General features: G+C 44.4%; 1 protein-coding gene across 1 annotated transcript in view; it reads left to right on the top strand.

Moving 5' to 3' along the window:
• LOC139277933 (semaphorin-3E-like) overlaps positions 1-25,830 on the top strand; it is a 295,608-nt gene that overhangs the window by 34,108 nt on the left and 235,670 nt on the right. The gene's annotated exons all lie outside the window — the stretch shown is intronic.

Below are 25,830 nucleotides of genomic sequence, written 5' to 3'. Positions count from 1 at the left end.
TCTCTGAACTGTCTCCAAAGCAAGTATATCTTTCGTAAATATGGAAACCAAAACGGCACGCAGTATTCCAGGTGTGGCCTCACCAATACCCTGTATAACTGTAGCAAGACTTCCCTGCTTTTATACTCCATCCCTTTTTCAATAAAGGTCACGATACCATTGGCCTTCCTGATCACTTGCTGTACCTGAATACTATCCTTTTGCATTTCATGCACAAGTACCCCCAGGTCCTGCTGTACTGCGGCACTTTGCAATCTTTCTCCATTTAAATAATAACTTGCTCTTTGATTTTTTTCTGCCAAAGTGCATGACCTCACACTTTCCAACATTATACTCCATCTGCCAAATTTTTGTCCACTCACTTAGCCTGTCTATGTCCTTTTGCAGATTTTTTGTGTCCTCCTCACACTGTTTTTCCTCCCATCTTTGTATCATCAGCAAACTTGGCTACATTACACTCGGTCCCTTCTTCCAAGTCCTTAATATAGATTGTAAATAGTTGGGGTCCCAGCACTGATCCCTGCGGCACCCCACTAGTTACTGGTTGCCAACCCGAGAATGAACCATTTATCCCTACTCTCTACTCTCTGTTAGTTAGCCAATCCTCTATCCATGCTAATATGAACTTTTATCTTGTGCAGTAACCTTTTATGTGGCACCTTGTCAAATGCCTTCTGGAAATCCAAATACACCACATCCACTGGTTCCCCTTTATCCACCCTGTTCGTTGCCCTGCTCGTATTTCTTATGCTCTTATGTCTAAGCCTCTTGGACTTTAGGCAACAAAGCTAGGGCCAGACTAGGGTAGCAACCAGGATGGGAAAGAATAAAGCTTTAAACCTGGACAAGAGCATCAAGGGTGGAGATGAGGGCTTGGTTGCGCAGTTTTACGTCCGCAGAAGAAGTATCGAGATAAACGGAAGGTTAAACTCTAGACAGTTGGGACGTTAAAATTGCTTTTGTAAGTGTCTTGGGGGAGCGTTTTTTCCAAAGGCAGATGCGGAATGAGGTCGGGTTGGAAGCAGAGAGGACATATGGATAGTGAGGGATGGAATGACGTGGTTGGTGATGGCCTTGTCTGTGATCAAGACCGTAGGAGTGGAGAGAGCACGTGAGATGGTAAAGTCAAGGAGGTATCCCTGAATGTGGATAATGATATCATAAAAAAATATCCTCAAAAAGCAGGAAAATCATATATGTAATGATTTTTATTGTGAGAATTTTATAGTATAATTAGTAAAATAGAACTGCTTCAAAATCAGGTGAAAAGTTGGAAGACCCTGATGTGAAATTGGACAGCAGGAGGCAGAACCTTTAGGACACAAGCTCCAACTAGAGCGGTGTAACCAGCGTTGCTTAGCCAGACAGCTGGAGGCCACAAAGCAGCAGGCCAATCAGCTTTGAACCTTTTTTAATTTTTGGAGTTAGAAGGATGAGGAGTGCTTGTGCTGGCTCCACAAACCAATGACACCCTGGACTCGTCCCCTCATGGCATTCCCTCCCCAGCCCTCACAGGACCGAGCAGCTTATCACTGGTGACTCTGTGTCTGCAGCGGGCCCAGGTTTGTGCCGGCGAGTCATTGCCAATAACCGCCTGCCGCCTGTAGCTTTCCGGTTAAAAGCAGATGAAGCCTGGGGTAATGAGCAGTGTAGCAGGAGTAATGGGTGCCAAGGTTAGGGGGTGTGGGTGGAGGATGTTAACGAGTATTGTCACATTAGCGTGGGTTTGTGGGTTTGTGTTATTAGGTGATGGCACCAGCTGGAGCCTTTAAATAACCCTTCAAACTGAAGAGAAGTGGCTGGAGGTGTTCAACCTTTTCAGAATGCTGAGGTAGTCTAATGGAACACTGGCCTTTATATCTCGAGGACTCGAGTACAAGGGGGTAGAGGTTATGCTGCAGCTGTACAAAGTCCTGGTTAGACCACAGCTGGAGCACTGTGAGCAGTTCTGGGTCCCACACCTTAGGGAGGTATATTGGCCTTGGAGGGAGTGCTGTGTAGGTTTACTAGAAAGGTACCCGGACTCCAAGGGTTAAGGTACGAGAAGAGTTTACATAAATCAGGGTTGTATTACCTAGAATGTAGAAGGTTAAGCGGTGATCTGATCGAAGTTTTCAAGCTATTAAGGGGAACAGATAGAGTAGATAGAGAGAAACTTTTTCCGCTGGTTGGGCAGAGTCCAAAACTTAGATCCAGACCTTTCGGGAGTGAAATTAGGAAACACTTCTACACACAAAGGGTGGTAGAAATTTGGAACTCTCTTCCATAAAAGGCAATTGATGCTGGATCAATTGTTAATTTTAAATCTGAGATTGATAGATTTTTATTAACCAAAGGTATTAAGGGATAGGGGGCAAAGGCCGGGGGGGGGGGTATATGGGGTTAGGTCGCAGGTCAGCCACGATCTGATTGAATGGCGGAACAGGCTCGAGGGGCTGAATGACCTCCTCCTGCTGCTATGTTCCTAGTCACAGCAAACAACACAGAGAACAATAGTCTCTGAGCTGTTAATGGCATGAGGCTCATGCTGTTCAATTTAATAAGGCCAGAAGTATTTATTAATCTAGAGGGAAAGATCAGTTCCAATTGTGTAACACCAGTAAAAAGCTGTTATATAAACCTCAGGAAGAAGTCTCCACCTCTGAATATTAAGACCTCTATATTACGTATATACCATTAGCTGTAAATACTTTTACCCCATCAAAAATGTGAAAATATTTTTTTTATATAGCCATAGACATATGAAGGTAAGTATAGAGAACACTTTGTCTACTCCAGTGAACTGAGCTGGAATTCCCCCCGGTAACTATGTATAAATGTTTACGATTCACCAGGAGCAACGAATAGGGAAAGTTTACACAAACTAATTTACAATGTTGCTGCATACAACAACCTGAGGAATTCTTACCCCCAGAAACCAAAGCTGGCTTTCTTTTGGACACTTGTCCCACTGACCTCACCGACTCCAGTTATTTGTTTAAACTGTTGAGCAAGTCTTCGAAGGCCTTTGTTTTTGACCTTGTGAAAATTTCGAGCTTTTAAACATTGCCGGCAGTCACCACTTTGACAGCAGGTTGCACGGTTCCATTTGTCTCCACCATGCTTGCGATAACAGAGACCTCGGGAATCCCCGGTGCAGGGCGCTGGGACCTCGGGAATCCCCGGTGCAGGGCGCTGGGACCTCGGGAATCCCCGGTGCAGGGCGCTGGGACCTCGGGAATCCCCGGTGTGTTCTCTGGTGCAGGGAGCTGGACTTGTATCCTTGCTTCCTCTCAGGTGGATGTAAAAGATCCTACGACACTATTTCAAAGAAGAGCAGTGGCGTTATCCCCAGTGTCATGGACAATATTTATCCCTCAAACAACATAACAAAAAAACAGATTATCTGGTCATTATCACATTGCTGTGTGTGGGAGCTTGCTGTGTGCAAATTGGCTGCTGCGTTTCCCACATTACAACAGTGACTACACTCCAAAAGTAATTCATTGGCTGTAAAGTACTTTGAGACATCTGGTGGTCGTGAAAGGCGCTATACAAATCCAAGTCTTTCTTTCTTCCTGTGTGAAGCACAGTTGCGGTTTCCTGGTTAATTGAAATTTAAGGAATGTTCTGGCTATAAATTCCAATTGAAAAAGGGGATTGTTTGCAGATCTGTATTCAAGCTTCAGAATGAATTATCAATGGATTTTCTCAGAAAACCAATAAATTACACGGGTTATTGTACTTCGACAGGAACGTGAGCCAAAGTTCTCTTCTGTGTTCATCAGAGAAGATTTTCCAGCACTGAGGAACTGAATCTTTCCCTGGGGCAACATGATGGCCACCCCATGGGCAAAGCTGAAGTTGAATGAGATCTGGGAGCCAACGCTTAATAACCAGAACCGCAGAATACAATTGAGAAGTAGCCATTGTTAAATTGCATGGTGCTCTGGTCACTGTTAGTATTGTGAGCAGATCTTCCACCAGGAAGCTAATTAAACGTTCAAGCTTTAGAGGCAATGCAGAAAAGTGCTTCCAAACCAACCCTGAGCATCAGTCCACTGAGGAATAGATCATACAGGTCGCTCGTTTTAATGTTGGCCAATGCTGCAGGATTTGTTATATAGGCCTATGGCTTCATACTTGTTATTATAATCTATTGTTCATTTACCTACAATATTGTAGACCTCAAAATTACATTGAGCCTGTTAGTGAAATTTCCCTTTATTAACCTTTCTTTCCAGCGAACTATGTTTAGCTCCTAATCCAATTGAAGCGTGTAAAATTTCCAGTGTCTATAAAATCTACACAGAATTAAAACATGCTGTGGGTACAGCTGTTGCCGGTAGTTCCCTGATGAGGGATGTTTGCAAGCCAACTTAACATCTACTTATAATTAAGTAATTCAGTCCCCATATTGAAGTCATAAATTCTATCCTAATTTTTATATGCAATTATAAACTCTTATGTCCACATTATAATGAGAACTGCCCCTGTAAACCGGTCATGCTACAATTACACCTCCATTCTTTCTCTGTCTCCTTTCTCTCTCCAAAACCTCATCTCAAACACTCCTCGCTCTCTCTTGCAACCCCTCTTTCTCATTCTCTCAGCCTCCCTGATTCTCACTCAACCTCCTTTCTCTCATTGCACCCCTCGATCTCCATGCTCCCTTCCTTTCTCTCTCAACGCTCTCTCTATCAACCCAGTCCCTTTTCTCAAGCTCCCTCCCTCCGCCTCTCTCAAGCCCCCTTTCCTCTCTCAACAGATTCTGTCTGTCTCTCTCTCAACCCCATCTCTCTCTTTGTTAACCCTCTCATCTATCTTTCAATCCCATCACTCCCTCTTTCTTTCTCAACCTACCTTTATCTCTCATAAATCAATTCAATGGATAGATTATTATGAAATATTATAATTGTAGTATAAAATTTGTTTCGATCCTTATTTTGGACATTAGACATTTTAATTACTGAGGATGAAAAAATACAGAAGGCATGTTGACAAAATAGTGGGGATTGTGTGGCCAGACAATCACAAGGTGAAGTTTCACTCTAAAATAGCAGCTACTGTGCATCACACTGTGTGACTGAGAATCTAACATTGAAAATACCTGATGGCAATGCAAGGAGCTTTCAGGCTGAATTTGGAATTGGGGTGTTGGAGACAATGTGATCCTTCGTGGCTCTCTTTCCAGCCCCTCACCCAATCACTCTTGCTTCCTATCCTGTCCCTACCCCCATCGCTTTCCATCACTATCCCTACCGCTTCCCCATTGAACAACACTCGCTGAATTCTCCCCTTCCCTTTGTTCCACGCTCCACCTTCAACCCTCTCGCCACTTTTCCCACTCACTCCTGCAGGGGGCAAGTGTGCAGATAACTTCTCAGTCAACTAGTCGCCTCTCCCTCTTAGCTTTCCTTCCTAACAGTTTCCCTTAAAAGGCTTTATTTTTTTTTTAATTGAACGCTAAAAGTATACATCAAATTAGAATGAAGAAACATTCTACCAGTCTGAATTTCTCTCTCTTTGTACCTTTCTCTCCGTCTCTCTCTCTCTCTCCCTTTAGCTCAAGTGTTAGAAATCAGAATCCCTCATTGACACTGACCTTTTCTAATTGCCAACAAAACACAGGCGAGGTTATTCGCTGGCTCCGAAATGTAACTGGATTTTATTCGCAAACTGAAATGACATTACAGGAAGCACTTTGTGCAGGGCTTCTCCGACCATTCTCAAGAAAAATATATTCCAGTGAGGAGGAAAGGGTGTAAGAGAAAAGATAGTCATCCGTGGTTAACGAAAGAAATTAAAAACAAGGGCATACAAAGTGGCCAAAACTAGTAGGAGGACAGAAGATTGGGAAGGGTTTAAAAGCCAACAAAGAATGACTAAAAAAATGATTAAGAAGGAGAAGATAGACTATGAAAGTAAACTAGCATGAAATATAAATACAGATAGCAAGAGTTTCTATAGATATATAAAAAGGAAAAGAGTGGCTAAAGTAAATGTTGGTCCCTTAGAGGACGAGACCGGGGAATTAGTAATGGGGAACATGGAGATGGCAGAAACTGAACAAATATTTTGTATCAGTCTTTACGGTAGAGGACACTAACAATATTCCAACAGTCAAAGGACTAGAAGGGGGGAGAAACTTAACACAATCACAATCACTAAGGAGTTGGTACTCAGTAAGATAATGGGACTAAAGGCAGATAAATCCCCTGGACCTGATGGCTTGAAACCTCGGGTCTTGAGAGAAGTAGCGGCAGGGATTGTGGATGCATTGGTTGTAATTTACAAAATTCCCTGAATTCTGGAGAGGTACCAGCAGATTGGAAAAATGCAAATGTAACGCCCCTATTTAAAAAAGGAGGCAGACAAAAAGAAGGAAACTATAGGCCAGTTAGCCTAACATCTGTGGTTGGGAAAATGTTGGAGTTCATTATTAAAGAAGCAGCAGCAGGATGTTTGGAAAAGCAAAAGTTGGTCAGGCAGAGTCAGCATGGATTTATGAAGGGGAAGTCATGTTTGTCAAATTTGCTAGAATTCTTTGAGGATGTAACGAACAGGGTGGATAAAGGGGAACCAGTGGATGTGGTATATTTGGACTTCCAGAAGGTATTTGACAAGGTGAAACATAAAAGGTTACTGCACCAGATAAAAGTTCACGGGGTTGAGGGTAATATATTAGCATGGATAGAGGATTGGCTAACTAACAGAAAACAGAGAGTTGGGATAAATGGTTCATTCTCGGGTTGGCAACCAGTAATTAGTGGGGTGCCGCAGGGATCAATGCTAGGACCCCAACTATTTACAATCTATATTAACGACTTGGAAGAAGGGACTGAGTGTAACGTAGCCAAGTTTGCTGATGATACAAAGATGGGAGGAAAAACAATGTGTGAGGAGGACACAAAAAATCTGCAAAAGAACATTGACAGGCTAAGTGAGTGGGCAAAAATTTGGCAGATGGAGTATAATGTTGGAAAGTGTGAGGTCATGCACTTTGGCAGAAAAAAATCAAAGAGCAGGTTATTATTTAAATGGAGAAAGATTGCAAAGTGCTGCAGTACAGCGGGACCCGGGGGTCCTTGTGCATGAAACACAAAAGGTTAGTATGCAGGTACAGCAAGTGATCAGGAAGGCCAATGGAATCTTGGCCTTTATTGCAAAGGGGATGGAGTATAATGTGGATAAATGTATGTGAGGTTATCCACTTTGGTGGTAAAAACAGAGAGACAGACTATTATCTGAATGGTGACAGATTAGGAAAAGCAACGAGACCTGGGTGTCATGGTACATCAGTCATTGAAGGTTGGCATGCAGGTACAGCAGGCGGTTAAGAAAGCAAATGGCATGTTGGCCTTCATAGCGAGGGGATTTGAGTACAGGGGCAGGGAGGTGTTGCTACAGTTGTACAGGGCCTTGGTGAGGCCACACCTGGAGTATTGTGTACAGTTTTGGTCTCCTAACTTGAGGAAGGACATTCTTGCTATTGAGGGAGTGCAGTGAAGGTTCACCAGACTGATTCCCAGGATGGTGGGACTGAGAAATCAAGAAAGACTGGATCAACTGGGCTTGTATTCACTGGAGTTCAGAAGAATGAGAGGGGCCCTCATAGAAACGTTTAAAATTCTGACGGGTTTAGACAGGTTAGATGCAGGAAGAATGTTCCCAATGTTGGGGAAGTCCAGAACCAGGGGTCACAGTCTGAGGATAAGGGGTAAGCCATTTAGGACCGAGATGAGGAGAAACTTCTTCACCCAGAGAGTGGTGAACCTGTGGAATTCTCTACCACAGAAAGTAGTTGAGGCCAATTCACTAAATATATTCAAAAAGGAGTTAGATGAAGTCCTTACTACTCGGGGGATCAAGGGGTATGGCGAGAAAGCAGGAAGGGGTTACTGAAGTGCATGTTCAGCCATGAACTCATTGAATGGCGGTGCAGGCTAGAGGGGCTGAATGGTCTACTCCTATACCTATTTTCTATGATTCTATGATTCTATGATAAAAGCAGGGAAGTCTTGCTACAACTGTACAGGGTATTGGTGAGGCCACACCTGGAATACTGCGTGCAGTTTTGGTTTCCATATTTACGAAAGGATATACTTGCTTTGGAGGCAGTTCAGAAAAGGTTCACTAGGTTGATTCCAGAGATGAGGGGGTTGACTTATGAGGAAAGGTTGAGGCGGTTGGGCCTCTCCTCATTGGAATTCAGAAGAATGAGAGGTGATCTTATTGAAACGTATAAGATTGTGGGGGAGCCTGACAAGGTGGATGCGGAGAGGATGTTTCCACTGATGGGGGAGACTAGAACTAGAGGGCACGATCTTAGTTAAAAATGGGCGGCCCCTTATTCTGAGATGAGGAGAATTTTTTTCTGAGAGGGTTGTAAATCTCTGGAATTTGCTGCCTCAGAGTTGTGGAAGCTGGGACATTGAATAAATTTAAGACAGAAATAGACATAGAAACATAGAAACATAGAAAATAGGTGCAGGAGTAGGCCATTCGGCTCTTCGAGCCTGCATCACCATTCAATAGGATTATGGCGGATCATTCCCTCAGTACCCCTTTCCTGCTTTCTCTCCATACCCCTTGATCCCTTTAGCTGTAAGGGCCATATCTAACTCCCCTTTGAATATATCCAATGAACTGGCATCAACAACTCTCTGCGGTAGAGAATTCCACAGTTTCTTAAACGATAGGTGGTTAAGGAGAGTGGGCGGGGAAGTGGACCTGAGTCCATGATCGGATCAGCCATGATCGTATTAAATGGCGGAGCAGGCTCGAGGGGCTGTATGGCCTTCTCCTGCTCCTATTTCTTATGTTCTTATCTGCTGTAACTCCGGTGCAAATCCCGAGAACCAGCGCAAACATTCTTACGGCATTTTCGCAGGGTTTCACCAAACTTCCACGAAAGTTGCGTCGAGACATCGGGAACCCCAAGGAAATTCCTGTCCTTGTTTTTCAATGAGTAATTTTACTTTCAGGAGAGAATAAAGTGAGCACGTATAAATCTGGGGCAAGATGGGGATTGTGTGTCAAAGTTACAGAAACACTTTAATATACTCCAGCTGCCGTTTATTCTTTATGCAAAGAGACGGTTCTTATTGATTTTTGGATGCACATTTCACATCTTGGATGTTTTCTGTTTAACAATGACATAAAACAGGTCCTCTTCAATAATGGTGCCTCATTAACTTGTAAATCAGTGAGAAACGTTTAGCAAGTGTTCTGGCAGCAAGGAGCGGCAGTAGGCGTGAGACTGATTCGGATTAGTGGGACATTGAGTCGTGCTGTGGCCCAGGAGACCAGGGGGTTTGCAACCTCAGTGTGACCAAGAACATATAGATATTATAGAAAGAAAAGAAATAACATTTACATTTATATAGCGCCTTTCACGGCCTGAGGATATCCCAATTACAGCCAATGAAATGTAGACACTGCTGTAATGTAAGAAATTATGAACCACAATGATTCAATTCTTTTCGGTAAAATATTTTAACCAGGCTAAAGGAAAACTTTTACTTTAAAGTTCATGTGAAATGACAAAGGAACAGGAGGAGGCCAATCTGCCCCTGGAGCCTGTTCTGCCATTCTATTATATCGCGGCTGCTCTGTATCTCAACATTTACCCGCCTTGGTTCCATCTCCCTCAGTGCCCTCACCCAACAAACATCTATCCTGTAAAGTGAGGACACTGTTTCTGATTCCGGAGCTAAGAGGGAGAAATTGATTATCGGCCCGTTTGGGGGCGGTAACGTTTAAGGCAGGAAACTTGGCAGCAGGTGCTAATGTTTCCCTGCTCTCAAAAAATTAGGTTTAGCGCTCCAGGAAGGAAGAGGAACGCGAAATCAAACGCTGCACTTCCCTCTTGTACCGCTAACAGGTGCACCCTTCAGCAGCGTTGCACATTGGGCCGTGCGCTGCCGTGTTCAAGGGGCATTTCCTGCCCGGAAAGGGAAGGGCTTACGCAGCTGGCTTGGCAAATAAAGAACCCCTTACCTGGACCACCGGAGAGTGGGGGTCCGTGATCAGCCCGACACTCGAGCAGAGCTCCGAACTGAGCCATTGCGGGCACAACCCTGCCAAGAAAATGGAGTAAAACAGTGAAAACAAAGGTAAGTTTTGTTAAACTTACCTCGGCCACCTGGCCTTTAACCATCACCCTGGTAACGGCCAGCCGCCTGATCCGCACCTCCTGCCACTGTCTGTGTTTGCGCCCGGCGCTGCTGCAGGGGGCGAAAGTGAATTCCGGGGCGCTAAGGGGGCGACGCGCGCATTGATGATGTCATGATCTCTGGGCGCAGGAGATGGGGCATGTGTCGTAGCGCTGCCGTTAAACTCCCGCCAAATATTGTGGGAGCCAATGTCAGCGCCACGCCCGGTCACACAGGTATTTGCACCTCATTAACGGCCCCCTGTGCAAATGTACTGAATTTCTAGGCCTAAGTGCTTTCCTTCAAGCAGTAATTGTTTGAAGAGCAGCTGCCTGCAAAATTACTGACGTAAACATGAAAGTCATTGAGTGAATCCAATAGTAGCATGCTGTCAATAACTTTAGACTGTTTATTCCGTAAGGGCAAATTTGGAATATTTAGTCATAACTAATCTATAAAAATGTTGATTGCAATTGTGGCTTTACTCTGAAACTATCACATAGTAAGTTTTACAGACAATGAACTTCAAAGTAAACTCTTTTTCTGCGTTCAGTGTAATGGAAATAAAATCTGTTATTAAGATTCCTGTGGTTTGGGGCATTTTACTGTAACAGTGGGTCATTTGTACACTGTTTAATCTTTGAAGCAAGTCTCTTTTTATGGGGGTACAATGTTAACATAAATTAGATTGAGAAAGGTTTACCATAAAACTGCAGGCGATCAAGAATAAAATTAGCACTGACCCGCTGTGCATTGAAACTAATTGTACATGGCAGTAGACCAGCGCGTCAGTGATTTCCACATATCAGGGATGATCAGATCTATCCATTAATAGTAAATCAAACCTATCCATAAATAACAGAATCAGTGACAGTAACGGGTAGATTGGGACCTGGTTCACTTACTGATTTCAACAGTTTTAATTCGATTGTCGTGTAATGAAGGGCTGGGTCAACATGGGAGAGTTAGTCAGCTTGTTGACTCTCATCAAAGTCACAAATGACATCCTTTGTGACTGTGACAAAGGCAAACTATCCCTCCTCGTCCTTCTCGACCTGTCTGCAGCCTTTGACACGGTTGACCACTCCATCCTCCTCCAACACCTCTCCACCATCGTCCAGCTGGGTGGGACTGCACTTGCCTGGTTCCATTCTTATCTATCTAATCGTAGTCAGAGAATCACCTGCAATGGCTTCTCTTCCCACCTCCGCATCATTACCTCTGGTGTCCCCCAAGGATCTATCCTTGGCCCCCTCCTATTTCTCATCTACATGTTACCCCTTAGTGATATCATCTGAAAACACAGCGTCAGTTTCCACATGTACGCTGATGACACCCAGCTCTACCTCACCACCACTTCTCTCGACCCCTCCAAGGTCTCTAAATTGTCAGGCTGCTTGTCCGACATCCAGTTCTGGATGAGCAGAAATTTGCTCCAATTAAATATTGGGAAGACCAAAGCCATTATTTTCGGTCCCCGCCACAAACTCCATTCCCCAGCCATTGACTCCATCCCTCTCCAGAACTCCTGGTCTGAGGCTGAACCAGACTGTTCACAACCTTGGTGTCATATCTGATCTTGAAATGAGCTTTCGACCACATGTCCGCAGCATTACTAAGACCGCCTATTTCCACCTCCGTAACATCATACGTATTCGCCCTTGCCTCAGCTCATCTGCTGCTGAAGCCCTCATCCATGCCTTTGTTACCTCTAAATTTGACTATTCCAATGCACTCCTGGCTGGCCTCCCACATTCTACCCTACGTAAACTAGAGGTGATCCAAAACTCGGCTGCCTGTGTCCTAACTCGCACCAATCCCGCTCACCCGTCACCCCCCTGTGCTCGCTGACCTACATTGGCTCCCGTTAAACAATGCCTCAATTTCAAAATTCTCATCCTTATTTTCAAATCCCTCCCTTGCCTCCCCTCCCTATCTCTGTTACCTCCTCCAGCCCTACAACCCCCCCGAGATGCCTGTGCTCTAATTCTGCCCTCCTTGAGCATCCCTGATTACAATCGCTCAACCATTGGTGGCCGTGCCTTCTGTTGCCTTGGCCCCAAGCTCTGGAACTCCCTGCCTAAACCTCTCCGCCTCTCTACCCCTCTTTCCTCCTTCAAGACGCTCCTTAAAACCTACCTCTTTGACCAATAATTTCTCCTTATGCGGCTCGGTGTCAAATTTTTAATCTCATAATACTCCTGTGAAGCACCTTGGGATGTTTCACTACGTTGAAGGCGCTATATAAATACAAGTTGTTGTTGTTAATAAAGGAGGACACGTCATGGAACAGACCAGCTTGCATTCTCTTAATCATGGAAACAGGACAAAATGTTTTGTTCTCTATAATTATACACGTCATTAACAAAATTGCATTCTCAGAAATCACACATTTCACAGCGATACATTGGATAAAAACAGGCATTCTGCCATTTATAACGGAGGACAAGTGATTTGTGCTGGGAACTCCACACAATGTTCAATTCACAATCTCACTGAGACTGATGTGGAGAGGCAATAGCCGGAGACCCAGGAGTGAGCTCAGTTGGAGAGAGAACCAATCAGTGGGGGAGACATCCGAATGTTCAGCCAACTCTCGGCGACCTTTCCTGCAACGAGCGACCTGCTTATTGTCAATGGGTTTATGGATGTATTAAAATAATGTACATCGGGATTGATTGTAAATCTGATAACCAGAGCACAGAATAGTTTCAAGGAGGAAATTAAACTCACAAACGCCATAAATCACAGAATAAAGATAAAACATCCTAAGAGATTTTACCAGAGTTAAAGCTATTTAATACAATTTATAATATTTGGTGGATAGTGGTCATTATTGTGACTACCATTGTCTGCCTCGCTATGTCACTTCCTTCCTGTAAAACCTTGGGCCGATCTCGGGATCTCTGGAGCCAGCAGCCATAATAATAAGTTAAAATTAGTGACAATTGTAGTCAATGGAGAGCAACTTTAGGCGGGGTGTAAATTCCCCGTTCCACCCCAGCCCGTGGGTTAGGCTAAAATCACCCCCATCGCTCTAGCTGCATTCAGCCGAATCCGACTGTTCCCAACCCCCACGCTCCCGGGATATAAATTACATTTAAGACCGACTCTCACTGTGGAATGGTGCATTGCCTATAATGTGCTCTTTTTGTCCTAAATGAATAGTTTCCTCCGGATAATCATCTCCGCGTTGATGAATCCAGCTTCCCAAATAGACACAGGGCAAAACCTAATTACAGTGCGACCTGCACAGAAGACTAAAAGGTACCGAAAGAAATTAAAGGGTTGTCAAAAACAAAAGGAGCTAAATAAAGAGAAAATATCTCCGTATTTCTGAAAAACACAACCGTTCTAGAATCTGTGATGGTGTTTTGAAGAGACACATTTGATCTGTGACCCAGATTTCCTTTAATACCATGTTGCTTTTTCAGCTTTCAAATACATTTTTCCAACAAGTTGCACATACTTATTTTTTAGCAATACGTCTTATGTAAAATTTTGATCAACGAGAATAATTCAAGTGTATGAGATCAGCAGTGTGCACAGATTCAACTCCCTCTCTGATCTGAATTCCCAATCATTCCACATTTTTCACAGAGATGAAGAACCCTTGGGCTAGGCATCCCCCCATGGCCAAGATTGGGGTGGGGGTAAATTTAGATTGGAATTTTCCAATCCATGCTCCACTCACAATATCCGTGGTGGGTTGGAAGCTGGCTTTATTCTGCTGCCTTCTCAGATGCAGGAAATGATCTGAGATCAAATGATCCAATGAAGACCAACATTGAGAGAAAATAAAGATATATCATTAATTACAGGGTGCATTCACTCAATTAAATGTGTAAATGTACAGTACTATATCAAAGGATGCTCCATAATTTGCAGAGTGCTCTAAACATTTAATCTGCTCTATTTATATCTATTTGAGAATCATAAACACAATTGCAGCTCTCAAATGGTTTGTAACAACCAGTAAAGTACAGGTTCCGGAAAATAATAGGATTTCAAAACCTCTGAAAAGCAGTGCAGAGCAAGGGAGTTGCCTGTGATCTGTGGGTTTATGATCCAACCTCCACTTATGGGCAACGTGGGCATTTTCAGCAATTGCATCTCAACTGCCCAAGCTGCACATTTCTCCCATCCTTTGCGCCACTGGATCGAAGGCACAGTGCACTACATTCAAAATACTAGACATTCTTCAAAAGAAAATAAAGACTTGCATTTCTATAGCACCTTTCACAACCTCCAGATGTCCCAAAGCACTTTGCAGCCGATGAACTGAAGTCATTCCTAAAGCATTAAATGTGAATTATTAATACACACCGACTATATAAAAGAACTTGTGCTACTTTCTCATAATTATACCAATTACTGACTGTGAAAGGAAGCCACAATTGGGCCGAATTGTCCACCCAAAGTGCCCCCGTACCTAGAGATTGGATGGGAATCCTGCCTCCGTGGTGAGCAGTATCAGAATCGAGAGGCTCTCCAGACATCCTGGTTGCCCCGTGGAATCCAAACACAGCCCACTGAATCACGGCATCATTTTCTGCTTCATATGAGGAGAGACTGGATCGACTGGGCCTGTATTCACCTGGAGTTTAGAAGGATGAGATGGGGTCTCATAGAAACATATAAAATTCTGACGGGACTGGACAGGTTAGATGCAGGAAGAATATTCCCGATGTTGGGGAAATCCAGAACCAGGGGACATAATCTAAGGATAAGGGGTAAGCCATTTAGGACTGAAATGAGGAGAAACTTCTTCACTCAGAGAGTGGAATTCCCTACCGCAGAGAGTTGTTGATGCCAGTTCATTGGATATCTTCAAGAGGGAATTGGATATGACCCTTACGGCTAAAGGGATCAAGAGGTATGGAGAGAAAGCGGGAAAGGGGTACTGAGGTGAATGATCAGCCATGATCTTATTGAATGGTGGTGCAGGCTCGAAGGGCCGAATGGCCTACTCCTGCATCTATTTTCTATGTCTATGTAAATGCTTATCTACTCTTTCTTTCAATGGTGCAATGCATGATAGTTTTCAATTCCTTCCTTGAATTCCTTCACTGCCCAGCCGGTTGACTATTGGAGTGCATGGTGCGAGAGCAGGCTTGGGAGTCTATAACCGGTGCCTCTCCCTGTATCAGACACCCAACCAGAGCTGAAACCCCTCAGCTCTACAATTTCTCCAGGATGTCAATCTAAACCTGCAGCCCACACAATTCAACCAAACTAAGCACATTCCACAGGTGACAACCCCAATGATCATAGCATCAATATGCTCCTTAGAATACAGTTATCTATGTCCATATTTACAATATTTAAATCTCTTCACCAAACATTTACCTGGATTTTTTTTAAGGATTTGATTCAAATATCAAGTCATTTTGACTGGGAGTTTATTCCACATCCATTACACCAGGAAATCAAGAATTCTTTAAATTTATAGATTTTCTTGGCATCTCATTGATTTTGTACTCCTGTTCCCTTACTCTGCAATAATCCAAGTTAAATAATCTGCCTATAATTGCATTATCCTCGTATATTCTCATTTTAAAGATATGAGACCCAAAATCTCAATCGGACACGCCACTGGTGGAAATGCAGTGGAGCCAAAGTGAGAGAGCCGAGACCACCCCAGAATTGTGGGGGCCATGGTGATGTACATCCTCAGGGTCGGTGGTCCATGCCAGAGCTAGTGGCATTCCACCTGCTGCACCAGGAGCGGCACATAGAAAATAGGTGCAGGAGTAGGCCATTTGGCCCTTCGAGCCTGCACCGCCATTCAATAAGATCATGGCTGATCATTCACCCCTTTCCTGCTTTCTCTCCATATCCCTTGATCTCTTTAGCCATAAGGGCCATATCTAACTCCCTCTTGAATATATCCAATGAACTGGCATCAACAACTTTCTGTGGCAGAGAATTCCACAGGTTCACAATTCTCTGGGTGAAAAAGTTACTCCTCATCTCGGTCCTAAATGGCCTACCCCTTATTCTTAGACTGTGTCCCCTGGCTCTGGATTTCTCCAACATTGGGAACATTCTTCCTGCATCTAACCTGTCCAGTCCCGTCAGAATTTTATATGTTTCTATGAGATCCCCTCTCATTCTTCTAAATTCCAGTGAGTATAAGCCTAGCCGATTCAGTCTTTTCTCATATGCCAGTCCTGCCGTCCCGGGAATCAGTCTGGTGAACGTTCGCTGCACTCCCTCAATAGCAAGAATTTCCTTCCTCAGATTAGGAGACCAAAACTGTACACAATACTCAAGGTGTGGTCTCACCAAGGCCCTGTACAACTGCAGCAAGACCTCCCTGCTCCTATACTCAAACCCCCTCGTTACGAAGGCCAGCATGCCATTTGCTTATTTTACTGCCTGCTGTACCTGCATGCCTACCTTCAATGACTGATGTACCATGACACCCAGGTCTCATTGCACCTTCCCTTTTACTAATCTGTCACCATTCAGATAATCTGCCTTCCTAGTTTTGCCACAAGTGGATAACCTCACATTTATCCACATTATACTGCATCTGCCATGCATTTGCCCACTCACCTAACCTGTCCAAGTCACCCTGCAGCCTCTTAGTATCCTCCTCGCAGCTCGCACTGCCACCCAGCTTCGTGTCATCTGCAAACTTGGAGAAATTACATTCAATTCCTTTGTCTAAATCATTAATGTATATTGTAAATAGCTGGGGTCCCAGCACTGAACCCTGCGGCACCCCACTAGTCACTGCCTGCCATTCTGAAAAGGATCCATTTATTCCGACTCTTTGCTTCCTATCTACCAACCATTTCTCTATCCACGTTAATACATTACCCCCAATACCATGTGCCTTAATTTTTCACACTAATCTCTTGTCAAAAGCCTTTTGAAAGTCCAAATACACCACATCTACTGGTTCTCCCTTATCCACTCTACGAGTTACATCCTCAAAAATTCCAGAAGTTTTGTCAAGCATGATTTCCCTTTCATAAATCCATGCTGACTTGGACCGATCCTATCACTGCTTTCCAAATGCACTGCTATTACATCTTTAATAATTGATTCCAGCATTTTCCCGACCACCGATGTCGGGCTAACCAATCTATAAATCCCTGTTTTCTCTCTCCCTCCTTTTTTTAAAAGTGGTGTTACGTTAGCTACCCATCAATCCATAGGTACTGAACCAGAGTCCATGGAATGTTGGAAAATGACCACCAATGCATCCACTATTTCTAGGGCCACTTCCTTAAGTACTCTGGGATGCAGACTATCAGGCCCTGGGGATTTATTGGCCTTCAGTCCCTTCAATTTCCCTAAAACCATTTCCTGACTAATAAGGATTTCCCTCATTTCCCCCTTCTCGCTAGACCCTCAGTCCCCTCGTATTTTCGGCACCAAATGGCTCTGAGGGCAGAAGAAATGCACAGGAAGGGCCCATTAAAGTTCTTTGCTTCTGATCCTCTTGTTGCGAGCAGGCCTGGAATCAAAGGTAACTGGTCCCCTCCAGGAACCCCCACTTTTCCCTGGTGCAGTCTTGGGGCCGTAGGAAGGCCTTCAGCAGGACTCATGCCAGCTCTCAGCTCCGAGCTCTCGGTCTAGAATCATAATATTCATTCCTCCAAATGCTAAAGTATTCTAGATGTGGCCTCAATAGTGATCTACAAATAGTTAGATTAACTTTACTGGGACATGACTGTATGAGTAATGGGAAGTGGAAATTCACATCTCTTTTCTTGGAGTTTAATATTGTAGATCCTGGTGCCTCTCTATTCTGCTACAAATGCATTAAACCCATATTAATGCTCCACGAGGACAGTTTTACAATTCGACACATGTTTTGATTTTGTTTGCCTTGGTTTTCCCAAAGCAAGCCTTCAAACAACAGATTAGCCTGTGGGTTTTGTCCTCATGGTTGGGATTTACAATAAAGATTTAACACAAGCCTTTCTCTGGCTGCTGCCCACAGTTTCTCTTGTTGGAGAACACTCTTGGATCTGGAATGATTTCAGTTGTGTAACACTCTGGTCCAATGGAAGGGAGCTTGGAAATGTGGGCATGGAAAAGATGCACCATTCCTTTAGACTCTTGTTGAAGGCATGATGATTCAATGTATTGCTTTTGTTCCAAGGTGATGATTGGGACAAAGTTAGCATTTTACAGTTCATTCAGATACCAGAGTTTGTCTCAAAATGGTCCATAAGTTTATGTTCTTTAGATAATTAGGTCATGGCTACATTGGTAATTTACCAAAACTCCATTTTTAAAACTTTCCCATCCAGATTTTAACAGGAAACAAATTTAATTCATGTGACCAAAATTATTGAATTGCACCGTTGCTATTCAAGTGGTTCGGAATGCTTACCACATTTAAATGAGATTTTACTGGAACATTGCATTAATTTTTGCAACTTTGCATATTTTTGAGGCAACACTTGCATAAATAATCTTAAATAAGCACTCGAGGTATAGCATTAACATAAACCTTTAAATAGCTGTAAATAACCTGAGTACAGCCTGAATACCCTCGAGACATCCCCGCTAATTACCATTCATTTTATTAACTACTTGTCTTCAATTCAAAGACTAACTTTGCTGGAAAAGAATGATTGACGTAACCGTAGCCTTGGTCAAAGGTGAAAGATCTTCGCTTGCATTGCTGCATTCAGTGCTGAGCACTGGGCCATCTTATTTTCAAAAGGTCATGCCCTTAATTAGCTGAGAGAAAATAGGGTGCATTGAATGTGTGGGTAAAATCATCACTTGTAACGACATCTTGAACCGAAAGTGAAATTGTCGGATTTCTCACCACATTAGTTTTCCTCTTTATCTACACCAACCTTTTGAATTGTCTATAAATTCCTTTTCAGTGCAAAACAATGCTGAAACCCCTCGGCCAATATCCTCTTCAGGCTAGAGTCACTGAGGTAGAAGCAGTTCCACCCAAAGCACTTATTGGAGTTGTAAGGGTCTCTCTATTTGTTCCTGGTTGAGGTATTTCATCAACAATCTAAATTCTTCAAATTAAGTACATTATTAACCATTTCTATGACAACCGTGAGTAAACCAGAGTAACAGCTGCTTGAGTTGGGTCTCGTTCACTGAATCCAAAAGGTCAACAGTTGTATTGTCACCATCAAGGGAAAAGGCCGAAGGAACTCCGACTCCTCGACATCCGATCTCCTGATGCTGGAAATGTCTTCCTAGGTTCCATTCATGTTAATCTGCACATGAATAAACAGACTCTTGTGCTACACATTAACACCCTGGACTTGGCGTGGCCATTGCAGGTGGTGACTGACCCACATTCCAGCTTCAATTTGAGGCATTTCTGATCTTCGTGGTTCAGCTCCAGACTTTACACAAAATTACATTACACCGGATATACGGCCCAGAAACAGGCCATCCGGCCCAACCAGTCCATGCCGGCGTTTATGCCCCACTCGAGCCTCCTCCCGTCTTTCCACATCTAAATCTATCAGCATAACCCTCTATTCCCTTCTCCCTCATATGTTTGTCCGGCCTCCCCTTAAATGCGTCGATACTATTCGCCTCAACCACTCCCTGTGGCAGCGAGTTCCACATTCTCACCGCTCTCTGGGTAAAGAAGTTTCTCCTGAATTTCCCATTGGATTTCTTGGTGACTATCTTATATTGATGGCCTCTAGTTATGCTCTTCCCCACAAGTGGAAACATTCTCTCTGTATCCACTCTAGCAAAACCTTTCATCATTTTAAAGACCTCTATTAGGTCACCCCTCAGCCTTTTTTCAAGAGAAAAGAGACCCAGCCTGTTCATCCTTTCCCGATGTGTATACCCTCGCATTTCTGGTATCATCCTTGTAAATCTTCTCTGCACCCTCTCCAGTGCCTCTATATCCTTTTTATAATATGGCGACCAGAACTGTGCGCAGTGCTCCAAGTGCGGTCTAACCAAGGTTCGATACTAGGTTTAGCATAACTTCCCTACTTTTCAATTCTATCCCTCTAGAAATAAACTTGGTTTACTTCTTACGGCCTTGCTAACCTGTGTTGCAACGTTTAGTGATTTGTGTATTTGTATCCGAGATTCCTTTGTTCCTCTACCCCACCCAGACTCACACCCTCCCAGTAATAAGTGACCTCCCTATTCTTCCTCCAAAAATGTAATGCTTCACAGTTATTATTTGTAACTTAATAGAACCTCCTTTTAAGAACATAAAGGGAAACTGGCGATAATCCACAGATCAGCAAAGGTTCCGTGTTTTGCTAATGTTTTCACCGTTATAGGTGCAAGGAGTTATCTCCATTGCTGGAGGAAACCGCAAGAAAGGGAGTATTGAACATGAATTGTAATGGTTATTGGTGACATTTGATCCTTGATCTTGTTTTCCTTGGCACTCTACTCTGGGGATATATCCATTTCAGGGGAAGTCATAACCGGGAACAAAGAAATGATAGACCAATTGAACAACTACTTTGGTTCGGTATTCACTAAGGAGGACACAAACAACCTTCCGGATATAAAAGGGGTCAGAGGGTCTAGAAAGAAGGAGGAACTGAGGGAAATCCTTAATAGTCGGGAAATTGAGTTGGGGAAATTGATGGGATTGAAGGCCGATAAATCCCCAGGGCCTGATGGACTGCATCCCAGAGTACTTATGGAGGTGGCCTTGGAAATAGCGGATTCATTGACAGTCATTTTCCAACATTCCATAGACTCTGGATCAGTTCCTATGGAGTGGAGGGTAGCCAATGGAACCCCACTTTTTAAAAAAGGAGGGAGAGAGAAAACAGCGAATTATAGACCGGTCACAGCCTGACATCGGTAGTGGGTAAAATGATGGAATCAATTATTAAGGATGTCATAGCAGCGCATTTGGAAAGAGGTGACATGATAGGTCCAAGTCAGCATGGATTTGTGAAAGGGAAATCATGCTTGACAAATCTTCTGGAATTGTTTGAGGATGTTTCCTGTAAAGTGGACAAGGGAGAACCAGTTGATGTGGTGTATTTGGACTTTCAGAAGGCTTTCGACAAGGTCCCACACAAGAGATTAATGTGCAAAGTTAAAGCACATGTGATTGGGGGTAGTGTGCTGACGTGGATTGAGAATTGGTTGGCAGACAGTAAGCAAAGAGTAGGAGTAAATGGGTACTTTTCAGAATGGCAGGCAGTGACTAGTGGGGTACCACAAGGTTCTGTGCTGGGGTCCCAGCTGTTTACATTGTACATTAATGATTTAGACGAGGGGATTAAATGTAGTATCTCCAAATTTGTGGATGACATTAAGTTGGGTGGCAGTGTGAGCTGCAAGGAGGATGCTATGAGGCTGCAGAATGACTTGGATAGGTTAGGTGAGTGGGCAAATGCATGGCAGGTGGTAAAAACAGAGAGACAGACTATTATCTGAATGGTGACAGATTAGGAAAAGGGGAGGTGCATCGAGACCTGGGTGTCATGGTACATCAGTCATTGAAGATTGGCATGAAGGTACAGCAGGCGGTTAAGAAACAAATGGCATGTTGGCCTTCATAGCAAGGGGATTTGAGTACAGAGGCAGAGAGGTGTTACTACAGTTGTACAGGGCCTTGGTGAGGCCACACTTGGAGTATTGTGTACAGTTTTGCTCTCCTAACTTGTGGAAGGACATTCTTGCTATTGAGGGAGTGCAGCGAAGGTTCACCAGACTGATTCCCGGGATGGTGGGACTGACATATCAAGAAAGACTGGATCAACTGGGCTTGTATTCACTGGAGTTCAGAAGAATGAGAGGAGATTTCATAGAAACGTTTAAAATTCTGATGGGTTTAGACAGGTTAGATGCAGGAAGAATGTTCCCAATGTTGGGGAAGTCCAGAACCAGGGGTCACAGTCTCAGGATAAGGGGTAAGCCATTTAGGACCGAGATGAGGAGAAACTTCTTCACCCAGAGAGTGGTGAACCTGTGGAATTCTTTACCACAGAAAGTTGTTGAGGCCGATTCACTAAATATATTCAAAAAGGAGTTAGATGTAGTCCTTACTAGTAGGGGGATCAAGGGGTATGGCGAGAAAGCAGGAATGGGGTACTGAAGTTGCATGATCAGCCATGAACTCATTGAATGGTGGTGCAGGCTCTAAGGGCCGAATGGCCTACTCCTGCACCTATTTTCTATGGTTCTATATTTCTATTTTCCTGAGATAATTTGTGAGCCGGTCAGTCAGGAAGGACTCCATGTCTGATCCTGACAGTTTATAAACCGTAATCCTTAACGATGAAAGTGTGGAGGATATTCTCTGGAAGTCTAATAATGCTTAATCCTGATGAAGGCACAAACGTTGCAGGATAGAAATTCGTCAGTGCCTGGTTAAACATAACTTCTCTATACGTAACATTTAGAGGGTAAAACTGGGAATGGAATTGAGGCAAAGTGTAAGTGCTATATTTGAAGAACTTCCAATATTTATTAGATGGGATCAATATTTTGTGGAGAACTTTGTTATTTTTACTATTGTTCGAGAGGTGAGAAAACTTCAGTAGCAAGAACCCTGCACTGTGTCACATCGCAAATGGTCAAGATGAGGCAGAAGAGCTAAAAGAAAATGGAAATAGAACTCTGGTACGTTGACATTAAAAGCCTAATATTAACAAGCAACTCATCTGGGTGGAAGATGAATATTAGACAAAAGAATCCAGTATGTAAGCGGGCTGACGGTAAGAGGATGGAGACATAACACACACCAGAGACCCTGTGGGCTCAAGGCCCAGCCTGGTGGTGACCGTACAATGAAGAATTCATGCACGGAGTTTGTGGTTCCAATAAAAGTCTGTCCTTTATCCACGAGTGTAATTCAATACTTGGCTGAATGTGGGATCCCTGCCTGTAAGGAAGAAGATATGATCGTATATTCCAGTGTGCTGACGTCACGAACCATCGCTGCCCTCTTGTTGCTTGTGTCCATGTCTAACAATACGCTCACAGTGGGAGGTACAGAATTACTGCAAATAACCTCCACTCTTTCTGGCTGTTGCAGAATTGCAAACCATCTCAAATGTCTGGCGATTCCAGACAGTGTATTTAAGATACTTCCAGTGTAATTTAGTTATAAATAGTCAGTGGCATAACAGTAATGTGCTATTACCAGCAGTTAAATCTCACTTTGTTGAAACAGCGTGTAGTACCGTGTGCCGACTGTCTTTGGGAGTTTACAGTCCCTTACGTGCCTGCTTTAGAATATGTTGGTCGATTTTTGCCTGCTTCGCCTGGCGCTAACAGACTGACGCTGGCGGCACAGTGACATTACTCTGATTGGCCCCCATGGGTTCTGCTGCATTTGGATTGGTGGAAGGACCCGAGTGGTTCAGGTCAGGCAGCAACAGCAAGGTCTAATCCAGCGGAGACAATCCCACCGATGTCTACAGGAAAAGTCATGGCCGCCGGTGAAGGTTTCGCTGAGGATGGTGGGCGGGAGAGGAGGTAACCCGGGATATTTAAAGGGGCACCCACTGAAGGTTGCTGCAAGGTGGTTACATTTCTTGCAGCCTTGAAGGGGTGGGGTAAAGCTGCCGCCATTGACCTGCTCAGAGATGTCCTTCCGGGCCTGACTGGTAATACATGTCCGCATTGTGGAGACTGTAACTGAGTCAGCTAATGAGTTAATTTTCCACTCGTATTTTGGTGTAATATAAACACTGCTGCAATTGCATGACGATCATAAAGATTAATCTGTTGACATTTGACCAAAACCATTTGTTTAATGTGAAGGATTATATATTTGCTCTTTTCAAAATCATATTATGCTCTGCCAAAAAACTCGATCTTGCTGGAATATAGTATTTCTGCTTAAACACAATGCAATTCGGAAAAATCTAACAGGAGCTAAGAATATATATAGCATGCTCTTCATGGTAAAGGGGCATTGTTTTCACAAACTGTTGGCTTGCAAACCTGATCCAAAGTCAATGGGACAGAAAGGGATTCTGATGTAAAAAATGGTTTGCTGGGCTGAAAATCTGTAACATGATAAAACTGTGAAGCCCCTGCGATTCCAACCATGGAATTTGTGATGAAGATAAACGGCCCAAGTACATTTGGAAGCTTTTATTTGAAGATCACGCCATTTACATTTTTTAAAAAGATAAGCAGGGACAAGCAGCCTGCTGCTAACCTGGATCAGACAGTTACTGTCAGCTAAAGAACACCGGTCACGTTAAAGGCATTGAATGGCCTTGCCATTATGTCTGGCATTCAGAAACATTTGGGCCTCTGTCTAAAACACGGGGATGAAATTCAACTCCCTGATAAGGTGAGCGGTGGCCATATGGCGGACTCGACTGGCCGCCGCTAATTCAGGTCGGGGGGTTTTCTGGCGGTCCCCACTTCCGTCCCGCCGACTGGTCGTGCGAGCGTCATCAGTGCGCGCACCACCAGGACCCCCCAGCTCCTGCCAAATTTAGCGAGCAAAATCTTATTGCCACCAAGCGGGGCCCCCGATAGCCTTTTCTATCGGTGTACCATGTCCGGTGTCTGTCTATCGGTGCACCGTGAACGCTCTCTCGCTCTCTCTCTCTCTCTCTCTCTGTCAGTGCACCATGTATGCTCTCTCTCTCTCTGTCGGTGCACCATGTACGCTCTCTCTCTCTCTGTCGGTGCACCATGTACGCTCTCTCTCTCTCTGTCGGTGCACCGTGTACGTTCTCTCTCTTTCTGTCGGTGCACCATGTACGCTCTCTCTCTCTCTGTCGGTGCACCATGTACGCTCTCTCTCTCTCTGTCGGTGCACCATGTACGCTCTCTCTCTCTCTGTCGGTGCACCGTGTACGTTCTCTCTCTTTCTGTCGGTGCACCATGTACGCTCTCTCTCTTTCTGTCGGTGCACCATGTACGCTCTCTCTCTCTCTGTCGGTGCACCATGTACGCTCTCTCTCTTTCTGTCGGTGCACCATGTACGCTCTCTCTCTCTCTGTCGGTGCACCATGTACGCTCTCTCTCTCTCTGTCGGTGCACCGTGTACGTTCTCTCTCTTTCTGTCGGTGCACCATGTACGCTCTCTCTCTCTCTGTCGGTGCACCGTGTACGCTCTCTCTCTCTCTGTCGGTGCACCATGTATGCTCTCTCTCTCTCTCTCTCTCTCTCTGTCGGTGCACCATGTACGCTCTCTCTCTCTCTGTCGGTGCACCATGTACGCTCTCTCTCTCTCTGTCGGTGCACCATGTACGCTCTCTCTCTCTCTGTCGGTGCACCATGTACGCTCTCTCTCTCTCTGTCGGTGCACCATGTACGTCTCTCTCTCTCTGTCGGTGCACTGTGTACGCTCTCTCTCTCTCTCTCTCTCTGTCGGTGCACCGTGTACGCTCTCTCTCTCTCTGTCGGTGCACCATGTACGCTCTCTCTCTCTCTGTCGGTGCACCGTGTACGTCTCTCTCTCTCTCTGTCGGTGCACCATGTACGCTCTCTCTCTCTCTCTCTCTCTGTCGGTGCACCATGTACGTCTCTCTCTCTCTGTCGGTGCACTGTGTACGCTCTCTCTCTCTCTCTCTCTCTGTCGGTGCACCGTGTACGCTCTCTCTCTCTCTCTCTCTCTGTCGGTGCACCGTGTACGCTCTCTCTCTCTCTGTCGGTGCACCATGTATGCTCTCTCTCTCTCTGTCGGTGCACCGTGTACGCTCTCTCTCTCTCTCTCTCTCTCTGTCGGTGCACCATGTACGCTCTCTCTCTCTCTCTCTCTCTGTCGGTGCACCGT

The sequence above is a fragment of the Pristiophorus japonicus genome, chromosome 13 (assembly GCF_044704955.1).
Source record: "Pristiophorus japonicus isolate sPriJap1 chromosome 13, sPriJap1.hap1, whole genome shotgun sequence".
Classification (NCBI taxonomy): Eukaryota; Metazoa; Chordata; class Chondrichthyes; family Pristiophoridae; genus Pristiophorus; species Pristiophorus japonicus.
Note: the sequence above shows the minus strand (reverse complement) of the source record. Positions and strands in the feature narration are given on the sequence as shown.